Here is a 9,353-nt window from a genome sequence, read left to right as displayed (position 1 = left end):
TCTGCCAGCCCAGCTGGCAAGCGGGGCAGGCTTTCCCTCTCCCCAGCAGGCGCCGTGCAGGGACGGCAGCGCACGCTGCCTGCCAGGGGTGCAGCACACGCTCACCAGCGGTTAGGCATGGATTGGCCGGATTTAATTCAGCTATAGAACGATCTCTCACCAGGGCGGCCCTCGGGCATCTGAGGACCCTGGGGGGTGGCAGGTGCCTTGCTACCCAAACCCTCAATCAGAAGTCCCACAATGGAAGCAGCGGTAAGAGCCACATTCCCGACATATTATACAGGTGGCAGCAAAGAATGAATGGTCAGGAAGGTGAAAGTGTTTTCACAATCCTGGAAAGACTGTGCAGTCCCCTATTTGATGCTCATAGGGGCTCATGTGACACCCATTCAACCCTTTCTTTGTGCCATGCTGTAAACTGGCGCTCTGCTGTTTTATTTATCCCTTTTCCCAATCTCATCAGCCTCCACTGCAATAGTTTAGTGGAGAGGAGGAGGGGCAGGGGGCACACACTTGCCAATGTCTAAATTTTAGCCATTTCCATCTGTTCACCTGTGCTCTGAATCAAAGTGTAGTAGGTAGGGAAAGAGCTGCAAAATTGTGTCACCTTTGAAATGCACTAAATAGCACAAAGTGGTATATAAGGGAAAAAATGATTTCCCGCTGGAGACCATACCATCAAAATCCTCCTTCACAGGCTTTATCCCCTCTCCTTCTCCACAAAATTAAAACCTGGAGAGGATTATAGGATTTAAAAAAAACAAGAAACAAACAGCATTACTTCTGGTTTCAGAGTAGCAGCTGTGTTAGTCTGTATCCACAAAAAGGAGTACTTGTAGCACCTTAGAGACTAACAAATTTATTTGAACATAAGCTTTCGTGAGCTACAGCTGACTTCATTGGATGCATTCAGTGGAAAATACAGTGGGGAGCTTTATATACATAGAGAACATGAAACAATGGGTGTTACCATACACACTGTAAGGAGAGTGATCAGGTAAGAAGAAAAGGAGTACTTGTGGCACCTTAGAAACTAACCAATTTATTTGAGCATAAGCTTTCGTGAGCTACAGCTCACTTATGCTCAAATAAATTGGTTAGTCTCTAAAGTGCCACAAGTACTCCTTTTCTTTTTGCGAATACAGACTAACACTGCTGTTACTCTGAAACCTGATCAGGTAAGGTGAGCTATTACCAGCAGAAGACGAGGGGTTGGGGGGGCGGGAACCTTTTGTAGTGATAATCAAGGTGGGCCATTTCCAGCAATTGACAAGAACAAATGAGGAACAGTGGGGGAGGGGGGAAAATAAACATGGGGAAATAGTTTTACTTTGTGTAATGACCCATCCACTACCAGTCTCTATTCAAGCCTAAGTTAATTGTATCCAGTTTGCAAATGAATTCCAATTCAGCTGTCTCTCGTTGGAGTCTGTTTTTGAAGTTTTTTTGTTGAAGAATTGCCACTTTTAGGTCTGTAATCAAGTGACCAGAGAGACTGAAGTGTTCTCCGACTGGTTTTTGAACGTTATAATTCTTGATGTCTGATATGTGTCCATTTATTCTTTTACATAGAGACTGTCCAGTTTGGTCAATGTACATGGCAGAGGGGTATTGCTGGCACATGATGGCATATATCACATTAGTAGATGTGCAGGTGAACGAGCCTCTGATAGTGTGGCTGATGTGATTAGGCCCTATGATGGTGTCCCCTGAATAGATATGTGGACACAGTTGGCAATGGGCTTTGTTGCAAGGATAGGTTTCTGGGTTAGTGGTTCTGTTGTGTAGTGTGTGGTTGCAGGTGAGTATTTGCTTCAGGGTGTGGGGCTGTCTGTAAGCAAGGGGCTGTCTGTCTCCCAAGATCTGTGAGAGTGATGCGTCGTCCTTCAAGATAGGTTGTCTGTTTGCTCTGTCTGCCACTACTCCCCTGTACTCTGTCCAATGTGCAGGAAAAGGGAACTTGGGAGAGGGCTGACTGTCCAGACAGGAATTTACATTTCTCAAGAAAACTTTTTAGGACTATTTGATTAAAAGGAGTCGGATATGCCTGGAGTTTGAAGGAGAAGGTAAAACTGGGGTGCAGGGAGTGGGCATGTCTATGATTGCCTTTTTTCAAAATAGGGTAACCAGATGTCCCGATTTTATAGGGATAGTTCTGATATTTGGGGCTTTTTCTTACATAGGCACTTATTACTCCTCACCCCGTATCCTGATTTTTCACACTTGCTATCTGGTCACCCTATTTCAAAACCATATTTTTTTTGTCAAGAACCAACTAGATCACAATAAAGTCCTGACCCAGAATCGGATTGTCTACTAATGATTTAGCACTAGGATCCCTTCCCCACAAAGGTCCAATGTACTACAGACGAGAGGCATCACCATACTGTCCATGTCCTGATTCCAAAGTGCATGGCTTCTCTGCACTAGCCCTACATCTATTTTTTGTGGTTTGTTTCCTAATGTGGTATAAAATATCCCTGATAAATATTTTATATGCTTTCGCACCATGTATTCTGTACCTGTATGGAGACTTAAGAGTAGAGATGGGTCTAAATTAGGATGTAGGATGTTGGTTCCATTCACTAAAAGGTACCCTCTGGATTTGAGCTCATTCTCATAGCTCAAGATTTTATATCTGAGGTTTGGGTTTGGGCCCATCTTTTAAAAGGAGAGTGTCAGATACTTCCAATAAGTGTCTCAATTCTGATTTGTTTGTAATATCTTCTTAAAAGCCTTAAAATACAATTTTTCCTTATTGATTTTTGCTTTTCTTTTTGAAAAACCTCATTTGCTTCTAATGTTTTAAATAAAGGCAAAAACAGGTTGTTGTTATTGTTTAACAACACATTTTTGTTATGTAACTATTTATTTGTTAGTTTCTATGGAATGGAACAGTAGATTTGCACACACAACCTTTAGATATTTAAGATCTGGAAGACTTTCCCCAACAGATTCAACAGTAGCTTTTTAATATGTCACATTTTGGTCCCAAAACTTTAGTAACAGTCCTGTAAGATGCAGTATTTGAAATAGTGTCAAAAATCATTTGCAACTAAAGATTTCACAAATAGGGGGTGGTTTTACTTAAGCTGCAGAATATGTTTTTACTACTAATCACAAAAGTTTTATTTCTTGCAGAGGAAAAACATGAACACTGATCTTTTGTTTACAAAGCTAGAGCAACAATTTTAAACTATTATTTTCTTATTCTTCCTATGATACATAGCAGAATCTTCAATTGGCCTGGGCTGCTGGAAAATATTTTGTTTGGATAAGTGAGTCTTGGATATATGAGTCTTGTAGGATGTCTGAAAGAAGAATGTTAATGTACAAATACTGTCCTTATTCAGATAAAGTTCTCATTTATTGGATCAAGAATCATACTCAAACATTGGATTAAGGGATTTGCATGATTATCCTCTGACGTCAAATATTAAGTCCAATCCTGCAGTTTTTGGCCAAAATTTTGAAATGTGGGAGCTTGAAATTAATAGCTGCAGGGTATGCTTAGGATCTCTGAAAGTCAGGCTACGTGTGTATTTGCCTAAATATAAATGTAGATGCCTAACTTTAGTCCCATATCTGTAAGTTTCCCTTTTTGTGCACATATGTTCTCCATTGATGTAAAAACTTAGTCCCATTAAAAGTGATGGGAGTGAGGTGTACACATCGATCAGGGAATGTGTGTGGAATATATGGAATTAGACAAAATGAAAATAATCTCAAAGAATATTAATATTATAATGTTTAGTACTTCTGTGAAGAAATTCAGAAATGCTATAGTAAAATACTACTAAAAGCAATACTCACTTGCCAAAGATTAAATAAAAAGACTTGGAGAGGAACCGTTATTGTATATTTATGTATAAATCATTTCACAAATTTACTTTTTTAAATCTTTACCTTGTTCATGGCTGCTTATACTAAATATGTATGTTATATATACCAGTTTATAATAAAATAGTATTTTAAAAATAAAGTTACATTTGTGTATTTTTAATATAGGTGTCTCATTTTACTTTAGGATGGAACAGCTTCAATTTTAATAATCAAGAGTCAGTTCTGATCTGTAATAGTTTCTGCAAAATTGCATGATTCTGTATTTGAAAATCTTGCAATGTTAATCCTCAAAATAACATTCTTACTTACTCTAAGCCCTATCATCTGTCTAGTCCTTGCAAATTTGCTTTCACCCGATTGTACAGCTATTGTACAACTAAGTCTTGATCTTGTATTTCTTGTGCATCTAAAACTTAGGGCTTGTCTAGAGTACTGTGCGGGGTTGATCTAAGATATGCAACTTCAGCTACGTGAATAGCATAGCTGAAGTCAACGTACTTAGATCTACTTACCGCGGTGTCTTCACTGCGGTAAGTTGACAGCTGATGCTCTCCCATCTGCTCTCCTTACACTTCTCTTTCTGGTGGAGTACCGGAGTCGACGGGAGAGCGCTTAGCAGTTGATTTATTGTGTCTATACTTACTCTGAGAGTTTGGGCATGCAAGGAATGCAGGATTATTCCCTAGTTTGACTAACATACAAGAAGGTCAAATGACTTGCCCAAGATCTTACATATAAACTGATCCAACTCCAGCTGAAGCCAAAGGGAGTCCTTCCATTGCCCGCAATGGGAGCTGGATTGGGTCAGTAAGTCAGGCAATGTTTGTGTATTTTGTGTATTGTGAATTTAGTACCCCACAGCTATTAGTTTTTTTGCTCTGGACAGTAAGGTAGGCTATGACTGTTATAATGAATAAACTATTTATGACTGGGCGACATTTGCTCTTTTAAATTTTTATTACTACATGATTTAATTATCTAATACTTTTACTGATTAAAAATGTATAATTTGTAATATTAGCAAACTATTACTGTAGCTATACTAGTCAGTGTAACAGACAATTCTGAATCTATACTATCTCCTATTATATTATTTAAAATTGACTTACTATAACAGTAAGATTACAATATTAGGTCTGCTCCTGTGAAGACTGGTGTGCCTACTTTCTCAGGGACTGGGCCAAGACTGTGGAATGGACTCCCACAGGAACTAAGGACCATCACAAAGCTCAGCACCTTCTGCTCTAAGTTCAAGGCTCCTTTCTTTGACGTTGCCTTCTCTAACATAAGCATCTAGTAAAACGTAGTATATATTATTTTTTAAAATCCAAACCAAAACATTCCACTGCACACACTACTTCCCCTGCGGAGAGGATGGGAGAACAAATATGTGACAGATGTTACTCATGTTGCTTAATTCACTACTGAAAGGCACTCAGATCCTATGGCAATGTGCACGGCATAAAAACCTATATAGAATAGAACTTTAACCATATGAATTGTCCTACTGAAGTCAATGGAATTACTTACATACTCAAAGATAAGCATATGCATTAATGTTTGTGGGATTGGGGCCATGCGTTCAAATTCACTCCTGTATTCACTAATGTAAATTCACTAATATCAATTAAGTTGCACTTTTGCACACTAGGTTTGAATTTGTTCAAGAGAAAACCATTCAGCATCCTTTTAAGTCAACTGGAGTTGTGTGGACATATCTGATAGCATAGCTGGGATCACTACATTCTTAATATTGAATACAGCTCAGAGTTTAAAAGCTAAGAGATCTGGGCACCCAATTTCCATTAAAGTTAAGGAAAAGTAAAAAAAGGAGATTAAACCTAACCCTCTCATATCGCTGATTATTTTCCTGTATTCCCCCACTGTTGCATAGGGAAAAGTATGTGCAATTATAGATCTTCACAAGGAAATAACAGCACAAAATCTTGTATATAGAAACTGATTAAGATTGTTATTATGCTGCTATTTAGTCCCATAAATAATTCTAAAATGAGTGCACATGTGTAAAACTGATTAGTCAATTGCTTGAAACTGTATTATTTTTTAATTTAAATTATTGTATGTTTGTGTGTATTGCTATGTAAATTGACCTCATTGAGGACTAACTACTTAGAAAGTTTCACCTTGTAAATCTCAGGCATTTTTGATTTACTGTTTATGCTAATGGGGCTGAAAGACCCTAATCTAACAAAGATATGTATGTGGCAGTTATGGAAATATTCACATGCACACAGCTAAGTGCATGTATACGTTGTCACAGGTTTAGGGTTACAGTCTTTTTTAATAGAAATATTTTTTCATTCTTCTACAGTTAAATGGGGTGAACAGATTTTGCTCTAACTTGAAAAAAAACCCTCACTTTATGGCTGGGATCACATATGGAAAATTCCAGATGATAGGAAGAATTTTCCAGAAAGTTATGAGCATGTGAAAACAAGGGCTTATAAGGCAAGAGTCAGCCTTCACAACCATCAAAAACTAATTCATGCTACAAACAAATGAGTCTGCTATTGAATCATATTTCTTTAAATGCTGATATACATTTTTCTTCTTGGTGGTGAGACTAGACACCAAATAATATAAATTATATTTCAGAAACCAAACACAGAGGTGGGCAGAATTTGTATCTTGTTATTAACTATGTATCTCACATTTCCATAGGTAACACTATTAAACACACTTGGTATTTCAGGCTATTTACTGTTGGCTTACATTCATTCAAATCAGATTCTCTGAGAACCATTATAAGTAATAAACCTGTCAAAAGAAATTAAGTGTTTTACCACAGACTATTTAAAAATATTTTACATAAAAGGATGCATGAGACAGCATTCACTCCAACTACTGAAAATTTTAGTTTTTAACTTTTGTAACTATGAACCACACAAAATTATAGCATATGGATACCATATAATAAACAACCAAAAAACAGATTGTCAAATTACATTTTGAGGATGGTTTTGTATCATCTCCTCTCTCAAGAACACATCAGAAACTTTAGTGAGCCAGCAAACTGGTTTACTTTGTACTTTCAAATTTCTGTGCGGTAACCAATTTATAAAAGCTGAACCATTGTAGCTGTTAGCAAGACATTTTAAACAATTTGTAATTTAAAATAACCTAATACACAATGACAAACAAATAATGTTTCAGAATTTAAAGTCCTAAAAACAAGTTGCAGAGAAAGAGTAATTAGTTTTACTCAGTTCTTTCTTACTCATTTCTGTTTTCATCAATCAACACTGAAATAAGAAAAAAATTCAAAGTTAACTGAGATTATTTTTTTTAACCATGGAAATCCTTAAAAGTTATTTTTTTGCATTGTTTTTGCAACCCACTTTTCACACAAGTGATCCTTATTCATCTGAGTATTTCCATCCAGCCAAATTGGGAGATATAGTCCCACTTGAATTTAATGATAAGTTCTGCTGAAAAAATAGATGCTATAGCTCTCACTGACTTTAGTGGGGCTAATGGCACGTGTAAGGAATAGGCACATGAGTGAAAGGCCCCAATATCATACAAACATAAATGAAAAAGCCTTTTCATATTGTGCTTGTTTGTGATGCTTTGATAGCAATTCAGAACTCAATGAATAGGAATGACATGGAGGTGAACAACACAGGCATCAGAGTGGTAGCCATGTTAGTCTGTATCAGTAAAAAGAACGAGGAGTACTTGTGGCACCTTAGAGACTAACAAATTTATTTGGGCATAAGCTTTCATGGGCTAAAACTCACTTAATCAGATGCATAGGATCACAGGCATAGATCCTATGCATAGATCACAAGCATAGGAAATCCACAGATATTGATCCCAGTGGCCAGACCTGTTGCTCTCCTCAACTTGTATCCCAATTCTATAGTAACTCTGAGTTCTATTATTTTCTGAAAAGTAGAGAGGAAGGGCTAACATAAACATAGAAGCTAAGAAACATAAGAGAACATCTAACAACATGGCATATACATTTCAATCAATACCACTTTTAAATTAGAAGTGTAATCTCTAGGGCAGCAAATCCTCAGCTAGTGTGAATTGTCACAGCTTCCTTCGTTTAAATCAATAGAGCTATGACAATTCACACCAGCTGAGGATCTATCCCTCTGTTTCTAACAAATAAGGTGTCTCTATCACAATTTGCACAAAACCACATCAATAGGCTGTGGGGTGGGGCCAGGAATGAGGAATTCAGGGTGTGGGAGGGGGTCAGGGCTCTGGGCTGGGGGTGCAGGCTCTGGGGTGGGGCCTGGGATGAGGGGTTTGGGGTACAGGAAGGGGCTCTGGGTTTGAGGGGGCTCAGGGCTGGGGCAGAGGATTGGGGTACAGGGTTGGCGCATGGGCTTACCTCGGACAGCTCCTGGTCAGCAGTGCAGCGGGGATAATAAGGCAGGCTTCCTGCCTGTTCTGGCACCGCAGACCACACTGCGCCCCGGAAGCGGCCAGCAGCAGGTCCGGCTCCTAGGCGAAGCGCAACCAGCTCTACGTGGCTCTCACCGGCAGGCTCCACCCCCCAGCTCCCATTGGCTGGTGCTTTGAGCGGGGGCAGCACATGGAGCCCTGTGGTCCCCCCACCTAGGAGCCGGACCTGCTGCTGGCCACTTCCGGGGTGCAGCGTGGTGTCAGAACAGGTAGGGACTAGCCTGCCTTAGCCGGGCAGCACTGCCAACAGGACTTTTAATGGCCTGGTCGGCAGTGCTGACCAGAGTCGCCGCAACCCAGTGCCTTACATTCCACGACGACCTGCAGTTTGAAAACCACTGTTCTAGACAACTGATCTACTGTACCTCACTTATTCTGTTGCACTAAGTGCATGAAGAAAGTTATGCAACCATACCACTTCTCTGGGCAGCCATTTTATGGTATCTGGCCCCACAAAAAGTTACAAGCAAGTCATGCAGGAAAAGTCTGACCAAACCCTAAATTTCCTAGCAACCTGCCAGAGAAACATCTAACTCTATCAGATTGGGAAACTGTCAAAAAATACTCCGCTCTCCCTCAGTGCCACCAGCCTGTCTCTCCCTTGCCTATCTGAGATGGCAGCATCTCGGAATCATAGCACTTTAATCTTCTGAGACTTGAGGCTCTTTAGTAGAAAGGACTAAACTGGATATGACAGGAACCCCTGAAGCCTCCTAAAACCTAGTTTTAAACTCCCTATTTAAATAGTTCCTTTGTCCACCTTGGAGTTCAGTAGCTGGTTTTCTAATTGCTTGGAACCAAAAGTACTCATCCTTGAGAACTGTAGTTTGTGCACTGTCCATTCTCTTATAGTAATTGTGACCCTCAGGACGTACGGTCCTTCCCATACTTAAGGACCTCCGATCACTGCTGCGGCTCTAGAGGTTGTGTACAGAAAGAGAAACTCCCGTCCTTTCTGGGAACAGGAAAAACAGAGCTGGCCCAGTTTGGCTGATTTTCCCAAATTCTTTGTGTGGGTGTTGCTGTCAATAGCTATTGTATCTCTATCTAAATCTCTATCCTGCTATCTT

The sequence above is a fragment of the Eretmochelys imbricata genome, chromosome 6 (assembly GCF_965152235.1).
Source record: "Eretmochelys imbricata isolate rEreImb1 chromosome 6, rEreImb1.hap1, whole genome shotgun sequence".
NCBI lineage: Eukaryota > Metazoa > Chordata > Testudines > Cheloniidae > Eretmochelys > Eretmochelys imbricata.
Note: the sequence above shows the minus strand (reverse complement) of the source record.